Source organism: Miscanthus floridulus, chromosome 8, assembly GCF_019320115.1.
Source record: "Miscanthus floridulus cultivar M001 chromosome 8, ASM1932011v1, whole genome shotgun sequence".
NCBI classification, from domain to species: Eukaryota; Viridiplantae; Streptophyta; class Magnoliopsida; order Poales; family Poaceae; genus Miscanthus; species Miscanthus floridulus.
In genome coordinates, this window is record NC_089587.1 from 5,599,080 (window position 1) to 5,621,980 (window position 22,901).

The following is a 22,901-nucleotide window of genomic DNA, read 5'->3' on the forward strand; positions in this document are numbered from 1 at the left end:
TCTGTACTTAAAGCAAACCTTAAGTTTCTGACGTCATTTACAAACTCCGAGAATTCTCTATCGATTGCTCTCCACTGGGACCCATCAGCAGGGTGTCTCAATATATTGTCTACCTTACGATCTTCTTTGTGCCATCGCAACAACTTTGTATGGTCTTTGTTTCTGAACAGATGTTTCAAGCGTGGTATTATAGGAGCATACCACATAATCTTGGCAGAGATTTTCTTCGTGGGATGTTCGCCCTCAATATCACCAGGGTCATCTCGCCTGATCTTATACCGCGATGCATGACATACCGGGCATGCATCTAACTTCTCGTACTCCTCGTCATGGTAGAGGATGCAGTCATTAGGACATGCATGTATCTTCTGGATTTCTAATCCCAAAGGGTAGACTACCTGTTTTGCTTCTTACGTAGTGGCGGGCAATTCGTTATCCTTCAGAAGCATCTTCTTTTGGATTTTCAGTAACTCCCCAAATCCCTTGTTAGATACACCATTCTTTGCCTTTTATTGCAGCAATTCTAGTGTGGTACCTAACTTTTTCTGCCCCGCATCACAAGTTGGGTATAGCAATGTCTTGTGATCCTCTAGCATGCGCTCGAACTTGATCTTATCCTTTTCACTTTCGCATTCTCTTTGTGTGTCACGAATGGCCTGACCAAGATCATTAGTGGGCTCATCTTCTACCCCTACCTCTTCTTCATCTTTCCCCATTACAGTATTATTGAAGGCACCATATTCAGCAATAATGTCATCATCGTCCCATTGTTCTTATTCACCTTCTTCCATTACAACCCCGGTTTCTCCGTGCTTTGTCCAGCAAATATAGTTTGGCATGAAACTCGACTTCAACAAGTGTGAATGAAGACTCCTTGAGCTAGCATATTCCTTCAAATTCTTACATATGGCACATGGGTAGCACATGAAACTATCGTGTTTGTTTGCCTCGGCCACACATAAGAAAGAATGCACGCCCTCAATGAACTCTTAGGAGCGGCGATCAGCATGGTACATCCAATGTCGGCTCATCTGCATTACATGACATACATACTATATTAAAACCTAGAACATAATTAGTTAATTATACGACATGCATGCCACCACATAAGGTATTAATTTATGAAAGTCTCGCTACATGTAGACAATCTCAACTACCACTAAAAAAACTAAAGCTAAAATATACTTCAGTAGCATAAGGATTTCACGATCAATCCCAACTAAAATAGACAGATCATGCATTTCTTCAACATCTATGGGCTTCTTTCGTAGGATCACTGCCTCATCAGCCACCGTAGCCGCCTATGCAAGAGAGTTTTGCACGTGTTCAACATACTCTTCCTCCCAGTACCAGCCTGAACATCCAGTGCCATCCCACTAAAATTAAAATAAAAAATTAGAACTTTAATCACAATCATCATAAAAATAAGTATAAATTAACCATAATCATCAAATGCGACAAAATAACTCACATTGTAATCTGGACACTTGTAGAAGATACGGCCCTTGTTGGGACACTCCTTCCTCACTCGGTACTCCATCACGATCTTCTCCTCACACTTGCCGTATGCAATGAGAGGGAGGTCCGGCCTCAGTCGCTTTGAAACTCGATGAGAGGCCGAGGACCCAGAAGCAGTTGTCATCTACTCTCTATACTCATTTTTAATATAATATAAATTTCTAATTTTATAAACAAATAAAATTAAAAAGCTCTAAAATTATCTATATCTCTAAACCATGAAGTGTGCTATGCATGCTAGAAATGAAAGCTGAATACTAGTTTTGAATAACTACTTTAACCTTCCTTCATCTAAATATGTAAACTTTAAAGTGATTTTGAGCTTAAATGGCTTACAAATAAAAAAATCCACCATAAAAAACCATATATATCTAGTCCACAAAATGCGATATGCTACTGATGAAATATGAGAGTATAAAGTTGGTAACCTTTAGAACCAAAGAATCGATAGAGGAATCGAAGAAATCTTGTGATTACCGGCGATGAGGAAAGAAGAGAGGTCGGCGATGAAGCAAGAACACTAAGCTCGAAGTGGCTCAGGCTCGGGGAGGAAGAAGGGGTATATAGGAGGGGATCTTTAGTCCTGGTTGGAGACAGCAAGCGGGACTAAAGGTCCCTTTCTAGTCCCGGATGAAGCCTCCAGCCGAGAGTAGACTTTTACTCCCGGTTGGAGGGACCAACCGGGAGTAATCGTTAACCTTTAGTCCCGGTGGGTAGCTCCAACCGGGACTAAAGGTCCCCTGCAGCAAAAGCCTGCCGCAGTAGCCGTTGGGCAGAGACCTTTAGTCTCGGTTGGAGCTACCAACCGGGACTAAAGGTTTCTCTAGTCCCGGGCGCGAAAAATACAGGGACTAAAGCCAAATTTCAAAGTGGATCAAAGGTCGTTTCTCTACTAGTGTCCTAACCCACCGGAGCACCCAACGCCCACGGATTCGGTGACCCTGCACCCCCCCACCCACCCCACCTCGGCGAGATCCAAACAAGCTACTGACCCTCCCCTAGCTACTCCGGCCGGCGTCGCACTCTCTAGATCCGGCAGCGTCTCCTCTCCCTCGGTCGATGGCGGGCACAGTGGCGTGCGGGCGCGCACCATCTAGCGAGCCTATGCCACCGCAGTTGGCCACCAGGTAGGTCATGCCCGCGCGGCGATGCTTTGTTTTCAAGTGGTTCTAGACGCTTTTCATACATGTTGCAAGCCCATGTTTCAAGTGTTTTAGTTGTTTCATATGTATGTTTTAATTGTTTCATACAAATGTTGCAAAAGTAGATCCAGATGTTGTATATGTTGCAATAGTTATACACGTATGTTGCAAGCTTCTATCCCCAATGTTTCATCTATTTTTTGTACACGTATGTTGCAAGTGTTTCATCTGTCTTCTTTTTGTATGTTGCAAGTGTTATATCTAGATATTTCAAAAGTAGATCGAGATGTTGCACATGTTGCAATAGTATTTAAATTATATGTTCCAAATGTTTTTATCTGTTTTAGACATATGTTGTAGAGGTTTAATCTAGATGGTGCAAAAATAGATCGGGGTGTTGTACGGCGCGACCGGTGGCTGTCGCTGCTGCTACGGCGCAGCCCTGGTTCAACCCACATGGGTTTTCACGTGCGGGGCACGGGGTGGCGCGGGTGCTAGGGCGAGACGCGTGGGGGCATGGGGCTGGATGCGGATGCGGGAGCAGCGCAAGTGTTAGAGCCACGTTCGGACACGACCAGGCGTTCAGGCGCTAGACATACCGTTATGTTTTGTTTTTCATTAATAGCGAGAGCAAGAAGCTCCAATGCGCAACGAGGTGTGATCTCCTCCAAAGTTTCATCGATCTGCGCAAAGCAGTTCAAAGTTCAAGATTGCTTGCACCATCCTCTCTTAAAGTAATAAAATGTTTCTGTCCGTTCACTACACCACAACACCAAGATTAGCGATGGACGGTCTGACGCTAAAAGTGGCTACAACGACAGACAGTCTGACGCTAAAAAGTTATAGCGACAGACTTCTGCAGACGCTGTAAGTCCTGTCGCTAAAAATCTTTAGCGTCAGACAGTACTTTTAGCGTTAGACAATCCGTTGCCCTGAATTTTTTTAGCGACAGATAGTCTGCTGCTACTCTTTAGCGACAGATAGCCTGCCAGTACTCTATAGCGACAGACAATTTGAAGTTACAAATGTTTTTAGCGACAGATGGTTTGACGAGATCATTTAAATGCATTTAAAAAAAATAAAAGGTCATTTGGTTGCAAATTAATACAAAAGTAACATCATTGTGCACATTTCTCATACAAATAGATTCATTCATGAACCTGAAACATAGATCCATGATCAGATAAAATTACTATGCTTCAGTATGATGTATTATTACAAAAGTAGGAATCACTCCATTTTAGATGCATGTCACCAGCTCCTATCTCAAGTTTCTTATCACAGCTCCTATCTCAAGTTTTCAGGAAGCTTTTTTCTCACTGAAAAATATGCAATTGCAGCCCATCAGCATCAGGATCATCCATGATACCAAATGCTGATTCACTACAGTCAGCCCTTCTATTGACATTGTAGTCTGATTTACTCCAAGGATCTGAAAGTACCGAAAACGGATTGTAGTTGAACTATATATTAAGCTCTATGGGAGGCAGGAAATAGAACTAATGGGGCTTAATGTTAAGCTCTTGTACCATTGAAATTTGGTGGAGCATCCAAGTTACTGGAAGTTGGGCCAATCTGTGGCCTTTTGGAGCTTGTAGTGCTTTCCCAGTGACTCTTCCGAAGATCTGCAGATTTCGAAGACAAATGAATCCTATAATACAGCAAGCAAATTATTTGTTGCAGAACTTTGCAAACAAGTACCTTGGCACTTAAATGGACTAACAAACTTTTGGTGATTTACTTTTTCCACTCAGTTTATCACTTGTATTCTCTTCATTTCTCAGTCCTGTTTGACTCAAAGCCTCCTTCGAAGAGTGTCTAGGCTCTACACGTGAAGAAAGTATGTGCAATTCATAAAAAGAGGTGCTTAGGCTACCTATTTGCACAAGTGCAGCATCTTGTATCTACACATTAGGAACAGAAGGAGAATGCTTGGGTGGGAATATAACTAAGTAACTAACCATTCTTCTGATTTCTAAACTCACAGACATCAATAAGATAGTTAGGCATCTGGAATCTCTTCCCACTTTCAACAGATTCAACTGACTTGAGGTATCTGCTGCCAAGCTCTTCACCATATTCATCCAACAAAACAATCTAAACAGAAATTTAATACAACGGTAAGATTTGTCACTCACATAGGTCCACAGCAAGCCAACGTTTCATTAGATAATCTAACAGGCAATAGCATCCTCCTATAGAATTGTTGGACACCTACTTAGAAAATAAAGTATTGGACACCAGTTCCTTACCTGCCTTGCGTGTGAGCCACTTTGCATGAGCCTTATGATGCCATCATGGTATTTCTTTGCCTTTTGAGTTAGTTGGGTGGTATACAAGGCATTCCATTCTACAAAGGGTGCACATTTCGCTTCAGCATTGTCAGTCTCTGGCTTGCCAGAGCTAGCAGTGACTTCTGAGTCAGTGTTCTCAATATCTACACATTACAGAGAAAAAACAAGATTCTCATGGCACTGAGAAGGAAGATGTGGAATATAGCTAAGTACCATGAAATTTGTGTGGACTAATAAATTTCTGAGATTTACTCAATGCACCCATTCCCATCTTATTACTTGTACTCTTCCCATTCATTGGTTTTGTGTGCACCATAGATTCCTCTGAGGTATGCTCTGCATGTACATACGGCATACCAATCAAGCCACAGTAGCACCCATTCAGTGAGTTAGAAAAGAAAAGAAAATGCTTGCTATACATCATTCTGTAATTGAGAAAATGAAACTAGGAAGTCTCATGAGGTGCAGGCCCACGGACTAATTAAAAGCTTCGTGACTATACTAGAGCATTTATGAAGTTACCTTTATTCTGATTTTTGGCCTCACAAATATCTACCAGATAATTAGGAAAATGGCATTTCTTCCCACTTTCAACGGATTCCCCTGACTTGAGATGCCTGCTGCACAGTACTTGGGCATCTTCATCGAGCAAAACAATCTGAGCATTCAGTTCAGGGAACATAACATGACACTTTAGTAAACTGATGATTGCAGGACTATTGAAACAACCTAGCATTACTAATCAGCAACATAAACTGCATCATCTCCAATCTTCAGAACATGCACAGAAACAACCATCAAAGGTGTAGTGCTTCTTACCTGCTTCACTTGAGGACCAATTTGCACAAGCCTCACCAAGCCATCATGGTACTTCTTAGCCTTCTGAGTCAGCTGGGCGGTGTAAAGCGCGGTCCACTCTGCAGAACAATAGGGCGTCCAATTCGTTCATCGCATAAGCATCCACAGGCCGCTGGACATGCGTCGAACAGATGGCACGCAAACCTTGGAACTTCGATTCCACCACATCGGCTCTGCCAGAACCCGCTGTTTCACCTTCGCCTCCATCACCGCAGTCGTGACTACTTCTGGAATTATGCTGATTTTACGTTTATTTAATTAGCTTCCCGGTAACTTCAATGCTCAAACTCCTTGATCAAATCACAAGTAGTGGCACATACTGAAAAGCTAGAAACCACAAGGATTAAAAGCAATCCAGCAAATACTACACTCAAGACCCAACTCAGGCAATCATTTCAACAGAAATGTCTAGGATAGATGATCCAGCCTTGAATTAGTGAGAGCAGCTATAGGAGAGTTTCATAATAATAAAACAAAACAGCTAGTTTGAAAATTACTTTTAATTGCTGTAGTTTACTCACTTTGTCTTGAAAGTAAAGTTTTCTGGAAATGAGCCAGGCAAAACACACCAAATGCCGTCTGTATCCAGTTCCAGTGGCCTTCCAATTTTTTCCACAAGTAATCGAGCATTTTGGATAATCTTTGCACCAGTATATGTCAGGATGGAACAAGATGAAATCATCACTTCTGTAGTATTACAGCAGTGAGTTAAATGTTATTTGCTGGTTCCTAGCATTATATAAGATAACCATGTTTGTTCAGTGTTTTTAAATGAAATGGCTAATCTGCAGTATCGGAATCAAGAGCCCAGTCATCTAAGCTGCCATCCTTCAAGCTAGACTACTTGCATGTATTTGCAACAAAATCATTCATCTTAGCACACAACAAAGTTTACCAATTTACGTGGTGGATGTACAGGAAGATTTCTCTCTTTCAGACAGGCGTCGTCGCTCTTCCTCCAGTAAACACAACAGCCTTTTGTTCTCGTCATCAAGAATCCGGCCTGTTGTCCTCACTCAGTGTAATGACCTTCAACAAGAACCGACGATGAAACAAGGCAGATCTGATATCATGGTTACTTTATGATCACGAACTGTATGGGTCGATAACTATGCTCAGTATCATAAATGAAATAAAAAAGACTGGCCAATAGTATATAGGAACATTCTCCATCTGGAAGTTATATTACTGTCACATTAAACTATAAAACTTGTTGGGTGAAGTAGCAAAGTTATATTACTGTCACATTAACCTACTAGTTGCTCCTTTATTAGTAGAATTGTGTCTGCAAGCAAAATGATTACACAGCTAGTTGCATGAGAATCAAATGACACAAGTGCACCGAAGATACATATCTGATTAACCTAGCATCTCTTCATGTACAGAAGACATTTAATAACAAATCTAGAATAAAATATCTAAAATCAGACCTATTTAAAATGCATGAGCATTCGAAGGATTTTCTAGTTATCAGTTATCACCTAACTCACCTACTAAAGACAACGCAAAAATTGTTCAAGAAAAACAAACCACTTTGATGAACCAACTGAATGCTGATTGCAATGAAAAACATGAGTTGTAACACTCCATACTTAGCATTCAATATACAAGTATAGATCAAAAAGAGACACAGAATTAAAGTGCGATTCAGTGAACTTTGCTTAGATGTACGTGGTAAGCATATACCTTCTTCAGCGTCAGCTTTCTCCGAAGACCAGCAAATCCGGACACCCAAGCGCTGATGCGAAAACCAGCAAATCCGGACAGAAACGCATTGTACCAACCGCCAATTGCTCCAAAATACGCCAACACGCGGAGTCGCTTCACAGCTACATGTCGCAGAAGTGGAGGGGAAATCAGAGCAGGAAAGGAAACCCTAACCTGATCTCGAGCGCTTGGCTGAGGCAGTCTACAGCTTCGACGAAGTCCTCGTCCTCGATGGCCTTGGCGCCCCTGTCGAAGAGCTCCTGCGCCCGCTCTAGGGTTTGCGGCTCCTCCTCCGCCTCGCTAGGCGCCGCCGCCTCGGTAGGCCTCGGGTTTGGCGCCGGCGGGGCCTGGGGCTGCTCCTCCTCCAGCGGCGCGCCCGTGTTCTCCGACAAGGAGGCCATGGGCGGCGTGCTGCGCGGCGGTGGCGGCTGGGTTCCCCTTCTAGGCGCGGGGAGCTGCGGGTGGAAGGGGAGGGGGAGGAAATGGGGAGGCTTGTTGCGGCTGTGAGTGTGGGCCGTGATGGGCTATTTGTCTTGATCGATATTGTGGGGCACGCGAGGTCAGCGTGGGGCCCATTTTTTTAGCGACAGACAGATTGACGGTACACTTGGCTTTAGCGACAAACGGTTCAACGCTAAATATGAATACCTATAGCGACAGACACTAAATCGCTAAATGAGGATTTAGTGTCAGATGGTCTCTGAGTTATCTTTAGCGTCAGATCATCCATCGCCAAATATAATTTTTAGCGTCAGATGTCTGACGGGGAAGCGGTGTTGTGGTGTAGTGGTTATTAGTACTGCTTCCCCCACCCCTTTGCGGCGCATGGGGAGACGGAGTTGCCTGTGTGTGGTAGCCTGATAGGGCTTGGGGCGGCCAGTGGCGACAGCGGCGTGCCAACTACTGGAGGGAGCAAAGACACCGAACAGGTGAGAAAGAGAGGGAGAGAGGAGATTAGGTGATTTGGCTAGAAAAAATAAATAAGACATAAAATCACCAAATGACATTTTAGTAGAAGTCCAATGTTACGTAACGGCAATTCGACGAAACTTAAAGATTTTATAGCATTTTGACAACGGCTACATTTATAGCTCCAGATAAATTTACTGTGAAAATATGTTACGAGACAAATATAGTAATACTTATTTGATAATATAAACATTAATTAATATTCAAGTATATAAATTTGGTTAAAATTTATATAGTTTGACTTACGATAAAAGTAAAACATCATTTTTTCTGATAGAGGTTTTGAACTTTTTTTTTGAGCAAAAGGTTTTGAACTTTGGATAAGAGGGAGAAATTTTCTCGTAGGTAAAGGGCCGAAGGAAGGAGGGTTTTAGCCGAGAGTTCGGGTCGACCAACCCGGAAACTGGCCTCACGAGCTTGTCTGAAGAAACTGGCCTGGGCTGGTTTTAGGTGCCACGGGCCATGGCCAGGAAACCTCCCAAACGCTTGGGCTGGGTTTCTCTGAGATGTGTGTATTTCGGCCCAATTTTAATCATTTTCAAATACATTTGACTTTCCTTGTTCATCTCTGACAAACATATTTGGCTGTCAACAGGAGGGAGTATATATACAGAATAAATCAAACACAAACAATTATTACTGCAATGAATGCTGATGCAACAGGTGGATAGATCGATTATGACAATTCAATCTCGACCTCCGTATTTTTTTTTTGTAAAATTTCTATCGTCTAGGAAAAAGTGCACTCGAATATAACGTGTCTTAACATATGTTAGATAAAGATATTTAACTTTCCCATCAACAAACTCTGTGTGCACTATGCTTTTGTGCACTGTGGAGTGTGGTTAGTTAAGTCGTATAGTTTGGTTTGGATCGAAACAGTTCTCCGTAAGATAAAATCACTAGCTGGACCATGTGAATGAATCTTCCATTTACCCACAAAGGCATACATAGGATAGGAATGTTCAAAGCTTTAAGACCCTAAACAGGGTCAGAGAATGGATGTTCAGACTAGTTGGGCTACCACCTTACATCAACGCAACGGCTTGATTACAGCCACCTGAATAAGCAACATAGCAGATTAGCAGCACACCTCCACCAACCTAGAGTACTCAGACTATTCATCACACTGAGATAGCACCACAACCGCACGCAGAATCGAGGAGTCCAATCCAGTCACAGAATGGGAATAGAGGAGCCCGCATGCATTATGGGCGAGATTACTACTTACTACCATCAAAACTGACTCTCTCTCCAAAAAAAAAATCCTGCCTGGTTCGCATGCCACCCCACACGTACTGAACGCCATGAAAACTTACTCTCAAAGAAACAGCCAGCTTGGGAGGTCACCCACCCCGAGCACTACTGGAGACGGCCTCTTTGCCGAGGGCCTAAGGCCCTCGCCAAAGGCCCATTAACCATCGGCAAAGAGTTCTCGGGGAATTTTGAGTCGGCGAAGAGGGTCTTTGCCGAGGGTCCTTTATCGGGCACTCGGCAAAGCCTTTGCCGAGGGCTGGAGCGGCACTCGGCAAAGAAAAGCAGCCGTCACGGCGCCGGCGCCTGGGACGGAGTCTTTGCCGACGGCCGTCTCCGTGGGCCCTCGGCAAAGAATTATTCTTTTTTTTTGAAAAATCTTTGCCGATGGCCTCCAACCATGGCCCTCGGCAAAGAAATGTGTAGAATTTTTCTAAAGAATCTTTGCCGAGGGGCAAAGAATTATTCTTTTTTTTGAAAAATCTTTGCCGAGGGCCCCATGGCCCTCGGCAAAGAAATGTTGCAGAAATTTTATTTTTTTAAAAAAAAAATCTTTGCCGAGCGCAATGGGACGGCCCTCGGCGAAGGACCCTTCTTTGCCGAGGGCCTTGGTCATTGCCCTCGGCAAAGAGGCAGAAATTTAAATTTTTTTTTGTTTTTTGCATTCCATCGACACAAGCATTTCATATATATACATATATATATCAACCATCACATATATATATCACACATAACCCATTTTCTCACAATATATCACAACCATAATTGTGAACCACAAATCACAATATATTACAACGACAAGTCACATGTTCATCATCATTCACATGTTTATTACGACAAGTTCATGAAATCCAAGCACAAGTCAAAACCATAAACCACAAATATTACAATAATGTCCAACCACATCACCTAGCACTAGTCCTGATCAAGGTAGCCTATGAGACGGTGGTGAAGGAAAGGCGGGATCACCCGGTGACGCACTACCAAATTGATTGGAACCCGCGGACGGAGGCTGCACAAAGGAGCAGAGATTGCATGTGTGAGTAATCCGGGAAAACAGTTTTGGAACTTAGAGATTGCATCTAGTAATCTAGGAATACAAAAAGATTAGACTCAATTGAAAATTTCGGCAGCACCTCCCCTGCACGGGGAGGTTTCCAAAACCTGCAAGAAACAACGGCACGAACGCCGACATCCACAACGGCACGAACGCCGACATCCACAACGGCACGAAGGCCGACATACATGCAAAACACAAGCGAAAAGTGAACTTTCATACTTACAGGAGTAGCTGCAGGAGTAGGAGGAGGAGGAGCTGAAAACTGCACAGGTACACCCTATGCTTGCCCAAGACTTTGCATGATCACCATCATCTCCGCCATCTGCTTCTGCGCGGCCTCGAACGCGACCTGCTGGGCCTGCAGCTGTGCGGTCAGTTCTGCGTTCTGCTCTTGACTTTGCATTTTTGTTTCTTGCAGCTCGGCCTGCAATATTTCACTCCAATGTATCAGTATTGCAAATCTAATTTAGGTGTGTAAATATCAACGTACGACGAGTAAAACAGGAATTACCTGGAGTGCCTGGACCTGCTGCAGTGCTGGAGAAGGCCGTGAGCGTATGGGCTGGCTAGAGCTCGTGCTCCGTGCTCGGATAGCGTCAAGGGAGGGAACAGTGGTGGAGTCGATGGCTAGGCCCTCGGCAAAGATTTATTTTGCCGAGGGCCGTTTGTTTGCCGAGAGCCAGGCCCTCGGCAAAGGCTTGTTTGCCGAGGTCCTATCTTTGCCGAGGGCTCCTGTGGCTGGCCTCGGCAAAGACCCTCTTTGCCAAGTGCCCGAAATGTAGCCCTCGACAAACCCATAAGCCCTCGGCAAAGAGGACGTCTCCGGTAGTGGAGGGAGACGATGAGTGCTCCACCGACTTGTACCCATCCGTAGGGGTGTTACTGAGGAAGACATTCTCTCATGTTTTCCTAGTACATTAGGGTCAGTGAACGAACGTCTCCTCCTGGGCACGTGTACCCATAAGCTATAATGCAAAGGCTTATGATTGGACCATCGACCAGGTAGAACCATGGTAACGCCTCCCTTACGTAGTGGTGGTCACCGGGAATCCACCGGTACGGCTCATTTGCAGCACATGGCAGGTCATAGTGTCCCTGTAGTCCATAGCATAGCACCACTGGGCTGAAGTCGAGATAATCGTAAATATGCTCACGGTATAGCATTGCTCTCTCAGCTTCCAAAGTGCTTGGAGCAGTGAGCGGCATTGGCCTAGCATAGGGCACTACGCCAGATTTACACATCATTGCCGACATCATCACTGTCAGATTTGTGAGAACCGACAATGATGTACCTTCACTGTCGGTTATGAGCTTAAAAATGAAAAAATAATTAGGTCTGGGCTAAAACTGGTAGTGAAGGACCACATCACTGCCGATTTGTGGCTTGAACCGACAGTATTTTTACGGCCACTCATCACTGCCGGTTTAAGCCAAGAGCCAACAGTGATTAGGCTCTATCACTATCGGTTCTAGCCAAGAACCAATGGTGATAAGCCTACAACACAAAAAGGTTGCAGCCGTCCTCTCCTTCATCCTCTCTTACATCCCGAGAACAGATGCGCGCGTTTGGACCCTTTCCTCCATTGTTGCGGCTGCTCTTCACCATGAAGCTAGTGCTTGGATTTTGAAGAATGGCTTGATCTTTTTGCTTTAAGGTTAGTAACAAACATCCACTCCTTTGATTTTGTTGCTTAATTAGCTTCGTTTTGATGGCTACATTGCTTGATTCTCATTCTAGTTCGAGCACTTTTTCAATTGGACATTTGTGCAAGGCTCAAATTATGGTGAATCCATCATCCAATCGGTTGGTGTCTATAAACATATTTAAAGTCCTAGCTAATTATTCCATGGTGGTCAAGATCATCATTGTTAGTATGTGATGCTATAATTAGTTCTTAGAAGTAGAGTAGAATAGATGTTCTTCATTATTGCACAATAATTATTTTTTACTACGATTTTTAATTTACAGGGCCGGGGCTACCAATTTCAATTTTTCAATAATTAGCGTACAATAATATTTTCTAAAAATGGTACTTTCGAGCTACAATTATTGTTCATGAAGCTCGATTTCTTATTAATTCTTTATAATTACTGTCTCGGTATTTTTTTGTGCAGAGATGGATCGAGAGTGGATGCATCTGTCCCGAACGGACAAGCGGTACATGCATGGCGTCAGCCAGTTTATCACCGATGCCAAAGCCTATGCTGGGAATGGAAACCCTATCTTCTGCCTATGCAAAGATTACAAGAATCATAGGAACTTTCGTCAAATTGAGTCTATACGATCGCACTTGATTACCAGGGGGTTCATGCTAAACTATACGATATGGACTATGCATGACGAGGTTGGTGTGAATGTTCTATAGGAAAACGATGATGATGTGGACATGCCTGATGTAGCCATCCACGATGCTGACGAGGAACCCGGTGTCAATACAAAACCTATGGCCACAGTTAATAATGTGTTTAGGAACACGCTAGCTGACGACACCGAGGATAACGATGGCATTTCTCAGCTGCTACGTAATGTAGAGATCGGATGTCTTAGTGAAAGACAGCTGAGAAAGCTAGAGAAAATAAGATAAGATGACAAAACACCATTGTATAGGGATTGTCCAATGAGCAAACTAGAAGCCGGCATCATGCTGTTAGAGTTCAAATCGACAAACGGATTACACGATAAAGACTTCGATAAGTTGTTAGGTATAATAAGGAAAATGCTCCTAGAAAAAATTGAGTTGCCAGAAAAGACATACTTGGCCAAGCAAATGATCTGCCCCATCGGTCTCGAGGTTGAAAAAATCCACGCGTATTCCAATGATTGCATATTGTACTGTAGAGAAAAATACAAAGACTTGGATAAGTTCCCCAAGTGTGAAGCTCCACGGTACAAGGAAGGGCCGTTAGATGAGAGTACTAAGACCAGAGGAGGTCCTATAAAGGTCGTTTGGTATTTCCCTATAGCTCCCCGGGTGCATAGGCTGTTTGCATGTGCAAAGTCAGCCAAGCTGTTGCGCTGGCATGACGAAGAGCGTAAGAAAGATACAATGATGAGGCACCCCGCCGATGGATATGACTGGAGGACTATCAATACTATATTCTATAAGGACATCGGTGGAGAGGTAAGGCACCTTTGGTTTGCTTTGAGCACAGATGGGATGAATCCTTTCGACCAGGTTAGAAGCAATCATAGCACCTAGCCAGTGACGCTCTGTATATACAACCTTCCACCTTGAGTCTATATGAAGCGGTCGTACATCCTGATGCCACTACTGATCCAAGGGCCAAGACAACCTGTAAATGACATCGATGTGTTTCTAGAACCAGTGATCGATGAACTAGTGGAGATGTTTGAAAAGGGTGTGCCGGATGTTTGGGATGAGTACAAAAAGGAACATGTCACGATCAAGGGAGTACTTATCGCTACAATCACCGACCTGCCAGGTCGAGGTTCGTTGTCCGGAGAGAAGACAAAAGGCTATACTGGATGTGTCGAGTGCTTGGACGACACCGATGCGGTAAATCTGCCAAATAACTCAAAGATAGTTTATATGGGACACCGTAGGTTTGTACCTAAGGATCACTCTTATTGCAGGAACAGAAAAGATTTCAACGGTACTATTAAGAAACGCTTAGCTCCAAAATATCAAGACGGACATGCGATACTTCAAGAACTACCCTTGACCACAATAGTTTGAACACTGCTCCCACCTACCCCGACAACTTTAGTTCAGAAATAAAAATGTACCATGACTGCTAGCCCCTATAAAATGGCCCTCGGCTAGGAGCTAGCCTCTCCATGCATTTTGGTTTCAGCCAGGCCTTATCAGTCATGATACAATGTTTTTCTCTCACAACAAACCACATATATCGTTATGCGTTGTAGTCCACCAAAATGGTGCACACAAGAGGTACTAGAAGATTGCTACTAAAGATAGAGCAACGCCGAAGATTGGAGATGCCACGAGGTTCACAGAGCCATCCGTTGTGGTGCGCATCTGGAAAAAGGTCATGTACAGACAAGGCAGATTCATCGATGCCACCTTGTCATCTCGAACTGGTATAGCTCGTAGACTATCTCAGTGCTGCTGTTTGCCCCTAGTTGGTGCTAGAAGAATGCTACTTAGGTGGTTACATTATAATGTGTTGATACACATTGATTGTAACATCGACCTGTACGCAAATAGGTCTTTGTTATCGTACATGGATTTTTAGTGTAAGATATTTGTTATCATATATGTAATTTATTTCTAATATTTTTGTTATTTTTTTATGTATTTCATTACTATCTAAATAAATATATCGTTGTTGTTAAAACTTTCCCACTGTACTATCTAAATAAATATATCCTTTACATATATGCACCTTCATTGTCAGTTCTACTTAAAATCCGACAGTGATGTCCATGCCCCCCTATATAAAACAAACCGTCGGCCACATACATCGATCCCACCCACCCACGAACTCTCACAGTCTCATTTCTCATGTTTCACTCTCACTTCTCAAGAAATCCACTCTCTCTACGTGATTTAGTCATGGCTCCTGTATTTTTCAATGGTATTGATATGTTGTCTTCTCCAATATTCTATCTATATTCATGTTTTTTTGCATTATATATTTATATATATTCTTATTCCTTGCATTCAATCTATATTTAATTATGTTACCACATTTTACTTGGAAGAATTTTTGTGCATATATTTTATGTTCATATTTTTTGGCATTTTATCGATCAGGTGGTATGAACAACGGACCTCCCTCACCACAAGAACCAGGTTTCCACCCTAGTGATGAGCCATTCACTCCTAATGTGGTCATTCCACGGTTCCCTGTTCCAGCTATTGTATGAAATATTTTCCAACATCTTTTGTTTTTTTATGCTAACAAATAAGTGTAATTAGTTTAATATCATTGTTGCATACATATATGTCGCAGACTATATCACCAATAGATTGGCTGTGAACAACACTTAGCTGGTTCTTAATCTCGGACATCGTCGAGAACACGGCATCTAATGCAAGTGGTCGGCTATGGACGTATGAACTCAGTTTTCCATTCCTTTGAGGGTGCAAATCATCGGAACCATATCCATGAGACGGGAAGACAGAGCCCGGACGTGATAAGCGCCTAGTTCAGTGTCGTGCGCATATGTTTAGAGGCACTTCGATGTGTTTGCTATGATGTGCCTGATTTCTCACACTTCAAGGCACTTGCTTTGAATGTTGGTGATATCCCCGTTCTGCAAGCAAGCGAATGGTTTGCGAGCTACAACTGTGCGGATGTGATAAAATGGTCACTTATACCTGAGTCGTGGTTATTTGTTGTTTATTATTGTAATAACATTCTCTAATTTTTTTTTCTTTTTCTCCACATGCAGATTGCGCTCTAGGATCTTACCTATGATGCATGTGGCTTGTGGGCCGTTCTAGACCAAGCTATGGAGCAACTCGGGTACGATTGGGGACTTCTGCAATGGTAACCTCGGCCAGCTCACTATAGAAGGACGCCAGTACTGCATAAGGATTACTAACAGGGGCAGTGGTCGTTTAGTAGATTACATCTATGGCCGATCATTCTTTCGGTATTGTGAGGCACGAGAGAGTGCACTCATACGGGCATTGGACTTCATCGATACAAGCGGATACATAATCCGTAACATCAATTACCATATATGGCTATAGAGGCATATTAGTGTGCGTGGCCCGATCGAACCCGGCAGTGATTCCGATAGTAATTAATGTTTATTAGGTTGGTTTTAAGGTCGTAGTTTAATTGAGTTCTAATTTTAATTTGTACGGCTTTGTGCACTTAATTATTGTCATGCATGTAATTCGTGTAATATTTGTTGGGCAACTAGAAATATACATTCCGATGTCGTATTCATCTCAACCTTTTTCTTAGGCTTCCACGTGCCACGTGTGAAGAAAACACCAAGTTTGAGATTTTTCGGAGATGCTTTGCTACTTTCTAAGGTTTAATTGAATTTCCGCGCGACGACATTGATTAATTATAGGTTGAACTGAGTCTACCCACGAAAAGATTCAGAATGGTGCCAAACTTTTACACAGGCTCTAATGTGCCCTAGGGATTAAAATTTTGTGGAGGTGGATGACAAAATCTATAGGGTCCAAGATGAAATTCACCCTCTTTTATCTCATTCGACACAGAGAAAAATATAATAAATAAAAAACTGATCAAAAAACCTCAGATCCTATGTGGGGTCTTAATTTGGGTGTACATGCTTATCAAAAAAATTTCAAGCCATTTCAATATAGGCTGAGTATACATGCTTCACAGAGGTACATATGACTTTTCATCGAACCATGACTATACACCTAGGTTATCAAAGTTTCTGTGGTTCATAGGCATTCCGGTGTTGTATTCGTCTCAAATTATTTCTTAGGCTTGCACGTGCCACGTGTGAAGAAAACACCAAGTTTGGGATTTTTCGGAGATGGTTTGCTACTTTATCAGGTTTAATTGAATTTTCGCGCGACGACACCGATTAATTATAGGTTGAACTGAGTCTACCCACAAAAAGACCTGGAATAGCGTCAAACTTTTACACAGGCTCTAATGTGCCCTAGGGATAAGAATTTTGTGGACGTGGATGAAAAAATCTATTGAGTCCAAGATAAAATTCACCCTCTTTTGTCTCATTCAACACGCAGAAAAATATAATAAATAAAAAAACTAATCACAAAAACCTAAGATCATGTGTGGGGTCTTAATTTGGGTGTATAAGCTTGCCAAAAAATTTCAAGCCATTTCGACATAGGAATACATATGCTTCTATTTATTAAGTATATAAAAGAAATTTTTAAAATATATAAACATCACTGCCGGTTTCAAAAAACCAGCATTGATGAGAATAAACCGACAATGATATTGTTTATCACTGTTGGTTTATTTTGAAAACCAGCAGTGATATATAAAAAATTAAAAAAAATGTGCCAGCCCTCGGGTTCGAGCACGGGTCTCGGACTGTAGATTTCAGAGACTTAACCGCTGCGCTAGTATAGGATGTGTGCCAAGGGTTATTTACTTTTTTCTTTTGACCTTTAGGCCGCTTAAAAAATTATAAAATAGAACAAAAAAAATTGGACCGCCTGTGACTCGAACATGCTAAGTTGAGTAGTCTTAACCGTTGCGCCAGTAGGAGGAGTTCGAAAGAAAACAAAAACTTATCCTACTTAACACCTAATTGTTACATCATATCACTACCAGTTTGGGGAATGACCCGACAGTGATGTACCCCATCATAGTCGGTTTACAAGCAGAACCGATAGTGATGAGCTATATCCCGTAATAAATTAATAATTTATAAAATTAAACAAAAAAATTTGGGTCACCTGGGACTCGAACACGGGTCTTAGGGGCTAAGTTGAGGGGTCTTAACCATTGCGCCAGTAGGAGGAGTTTGAAAGAAAACGAAAACTTATCCTACTTAACACCTAACTTAACACCTAACTGCTACAACACATCACTACCAGTTTGATGAATGACCCGACAGTGATGTACCCCATCACCGTCTGGGACTCGAACATGGGTCTCGGAGGCTAAGTTGAGGCTTCTTAACCATTGTGCCAGAAGGAGGAGTTCGAATGAGAGGTTCTATGGGCTTGGCGAGAGGTTCAGGATCGAACGAGAAGGTTGAGATGACCCGGTTTGCCAGACCGGGCGAAGGCCGCATGGTGCTCATCTACGGTTTTCTCCCCTAGCTCTGTTTGGTTGCTCATGTCGAATGAGGCAAGCCGCCGCTTCATGGCGCAACACGGAGCATTCTGGTGCATTTCACTGCACGTGCGATGCTTAGTTCCTGAGCCCCCGGGCGGTTCATGCCCTAACCGTCCGGGAGGTTCAGGCGTATGAGATGAATGCGCGTATGGATGTATGAATGATTTGTAATGAAATAGAGGGGGTTTTGGTAACGTTTACCTTGACGACTAGAGTGACGGGGCTTGGAGGGCTTCAGTCGGAAATGTCCGACCAGGACCTGTGCTCGTCGTTCGAGATGGAGTCGGCATGGCCTGTATGAGGCGTCCCTTTGCTCCTTTCCTGTCGTCTGGTGCCCCTCCTGGGTGATTCGATCGACTCAGGGAGGTCTGGTGGTCTCTTCTGTTGGAGATTCCTCGCTCTCTCTTCCTTCTTCTTTCTCACCGAGAGTGCCTGTATGCTGCGGTGATTCCTAAGTGAGAGGAAGAGTGAGCGAGGGGGAGGACTTACGGATCCTTTTACAAACCCGGAGCGTGATGTCGGATTGGAGGTGACGCTGGATCTGGTCTGCGAGGTCTCCTTCGGGATGGAGCCGTGTGTAGACTTTTTGGTGGATCTTTACCGGGCGAGCCTCGTCGGAGGGGAGGTTACTCACAACTGTGCCGGTGGAGGGTTCCGTGCCTACAGCTGCTCAAGTTGGCCAGTTCATAAAGTTTGATGAGATTTCTTCTAGCCATGGTGACCTTACCTCGGTAGCAGTGCCCCCACTCAGGAGCTGCCTCGACTGCATAAGAAGGTCAGGAGCTCCATGTTCTTCTACAGAGCATCTATAGGTGCGACGCCCTTGAGGTACCTGTTGTGTTTTGCTGAAGTTTTGAAGGAATGGAACCGAGCGATTTCTGGCGTTCAGGTGAAGTTGTTGAGTAGCCGTAGTAGTTTTTGTAACAGTAGAAAATGTAATGGTTAAGTCTATGTGGGGGGACCCCTGTGTAAAACGTTCGTGTGTGTTTTAATGACTGCAATTGGTTTTTGTTTTTGTGATGGAGTTGCTCCGTTCGGGGAAGCTTGTTCCCTTTCATTCCTTAGTTCTTCCTTAGTATTATTTTGTTTTAAATTTCTTTCTCTCTCGTACCTGCCCATTTGTTCCATAGGCTACAACTTTGTGAGCCCGGGGAGTGGCCCGCGAGTGGGATCCCCCCATCACTACCGGTATGTCATTGTTAGTTCAAAATCCGACAGTGAAGAGGTTTTTTGAACCGACAGTGATGTCCAGATCTGGGGTAGCGGGGGATCACGGAGGTACCCAGTGCAAAGGCATCCGCATCATGTTCCAGGAGCCGGTAGCGCTGGTCGCCTTAGAGGTGAGAGATGGCGCCATCGAGTGGGATCCCATAGGACGCTACCAAGTCGTCCATATCCATCAGTGATGCACCACGAGCAGTAAGGAAACCTTTAGCTATGGCGAGGTGTAGAAGTCGTGGAAGGTCCACAGCAAGGTCATTGGTGCCAAAGGATGACCGCAGATTAGCAGTCATGGCCTCTGAATAGGAATGTACAGCACAGGAACCACCTACACACAACAACAAATGTAAGTAAATTGGACCATAATAGCTCAGAGCCTCAGATACACTAGTAGAGAAACAGGCAGTACTCCCGGTTCTCAACCCCCTTCAGTCCCAGTTTTGGAACCAGGAGCATGATTCCGGGACTAAAGGGCCCCTCCTTTAGTCCCGGTTTCGCGCCCAGGACTAAAGGTCCACCTTTAGTCTCGGTTGGTAATACCAACCGGGACTAAAGAGGCCTCCTGGCCTGGCCACGTGGGCTGGCCCTTTAGTCCCGGTTGGTATTACCAACCGGGACTAAAGGTTTTTTTTCATTTTTTTGTTTCTATTTTCAATTGATGATTCATTTTAGTTTTCGAATAGGTTTTCGAATATGCATTCTACGCTGCTAATAATATACGTATTCTACACATTTATAATGTTCGAACATTTTGAACAAACTAAAGTTTGAAACTAACGTATATATTACATGCATATACATATATCGTTATTTTATGTACATATAATATGTGTATATATATATTACAAATAAAGATTGCATTGTATATTCTATCATATCCTTGGGATAACAAATTCACTTCATCTGGTTTGGCTTCCATGTTTCGTTCACGTCATTGTAGAACTCACCGACGGCGTTTAAGACCTGGTTATTAAGAAATCCTGCTATGGTCTCTTGAATTGCTTTTAGTTGGTCACGTCGTATGACTTTTTCCTTCAACCATAGAGTCTTCAATAAAAGTTAAAGGAAAAGTATTAATATATATGAGCAATAAAAGAAATTGTGAATATATGAATATATTTATATAACGTACTTTGAGGTTCTCTTTGGGAGTTCTTTTTTAGTACGCCATGATGAACTCGCAAACATAGTATCCGCAGTAGTTGTCCCCCTATTCTTGCCTCAGAACCCACTTTTACGAGAAAAAAGATCCAGTGAATTGAAAGCATGCATGGTGTTAATTGAATTATATATATAAATATAGCTAGTACTTACTTTGTGTGCGATTACATCCAGTGGCGCTTTGCAATGTTTCATGTGGTGTTTCTCAATGAAAATTTTCCAAACACTGCGCCCAATAAAATTAAAAATTAATTTGGCCTTTAATAATTGTTGCAGTTAAGAGATCAGGGTATATATAGTTGCTAGAGAGACCAAATTACCCTTGGATAATATCTATCATGTCTTGGTACTCTATTTGCTCTTTTCTTAACGAGTCTAAGATGCTCAATCGACTATTGGCCATATCGATGACCATCAATATCCAGTGATTGCTGCATATGTTTTTATACACAAATATGATTGACATTAACTAGAGTCAACATATGTATATATGGGAGATAGCTTAGCTAGTAAGCAAATAATTGAACAAATGTCCATATGATCGACATTAATTATTTAACACTCACTTGAAGTTGTAGGGGAATAGTATGTCCTTGTTTTGTTGGCTCACTAAGAACCTCATGAGATTTTTCTCGAGTTCAACTTTCCATCCAGACGGGGGATCAGGGTGTTTGAATACGGCATTTGGATCAACGAAACCAACATCATTATCCTGTCTCTTTCTGAGTTCTGACATCTCATATCTGCATATATAAAAATATAGTGTGAGAATATATAATTTATATATATATACATGTAGCTTTATATATATACACTTTAATAGTAAAAAATAATCACACTTACAGACAATAGCAGCTAATGAGACTTTTGTCGAGAGAGTCCAGGTGGCATAGTTGGTGTAATTCTCCAAACGCGACATATATAACGTCATCGCCACGGAAGTAATGTTGGTTTCTAATTCTGACAGAAACAAAGTTCTCTCCCCATTTACACGTCGCCATGTACCACTTATTTAGCAGGTACATTTGCGTACCCAGATCACCTAAGGCCTCAAGGTTGTATAGACTCTTTCCATGTTCAAATTTCTTCCAAGGATCCACTTTCAGAGCAGATGGTCCTTCAGCGAGCACTTGGGCAAGGTCCAAACCAGTATCCTCGTAAAACCGAACAAGTTCCTCAAAATCGACGTCCGATAAGTCTAAGTTTGAACCATATTCATTACGAATGACAAGAGGGGGGACTGATTATTGCGATTGTTGTCCGAGTTGTGCAACACCTTTCCCTGCTCTAGTCTTTTTCTGTGCCGCCTCAAATGACTTGGTGAGAGAGCGGTCGTAGTCCGATTTTGGCCAGGTCTTTTGAGATTCCTGCTTTTTCTGGTCCACCTTCTTTCTTAGAAGATCTGGAGCTAGGTAGAAGTACGGTTTCTCTGGGTTCTCCCTCGCTTCTCGTTGCTTTCTTACTTTTTTAAAGAAAGTTTTCACATCTTTTTGTACTGTATCTTTTAATTCCTTTTCACTTTTCTCGTAAGATAGTTTTTGGGGAATAACTAGATTAGAGGAGACTTTCTTCTTTGCCGGTTGGTGGGCCAACGGCTTCGTTTCCGGGGCGGACCTAGCTGCTTCTTGATCATCAAGGGAGGCGGGGCAGCCGTTGGAGACCTTTTTGGAGGCATTGCAGACCTCCTTGGAGGTGGCGGCGATGGAGACCTCCTTGGAGGCGTTGGAGACCTCCTTGGAGGTGGCGACGGTGGCGGCGTTGCATAATCATTGCCCGAAGCACTATGATGATCTGGAGATTGAATAATTGGACTTAGGTTGGCAAACGCCCTGCTATGTGATTACAAAAAAGAATAATTAGGTAAAAGAAATTGTTATTATTAATCATGCATGTCAATAGAAAATTTGTGAAAAAATTGTTTCGTTCACTTTTGTCCGCACCTATTGTCTGGTAGTTGAGGAAGCGACGGTGGACTAGAGA

At 42.9% G+C, this 22,901-nt stretch overlaps 1 pseudogene; it reads right to left on the reverse strand.

The window, feature by feature from the left end:
* Positions 1 to 3,916: 3,916 nt before the first annotated feature.
* On the reverse strand, positions 3,917 to 7,920 carry LOC136468473 (uncharacterized; annotated as a pseudogene).
* Between the last annotated feature and the right edge of the window lie 14,981 nt (positions 7,921 to 22,901).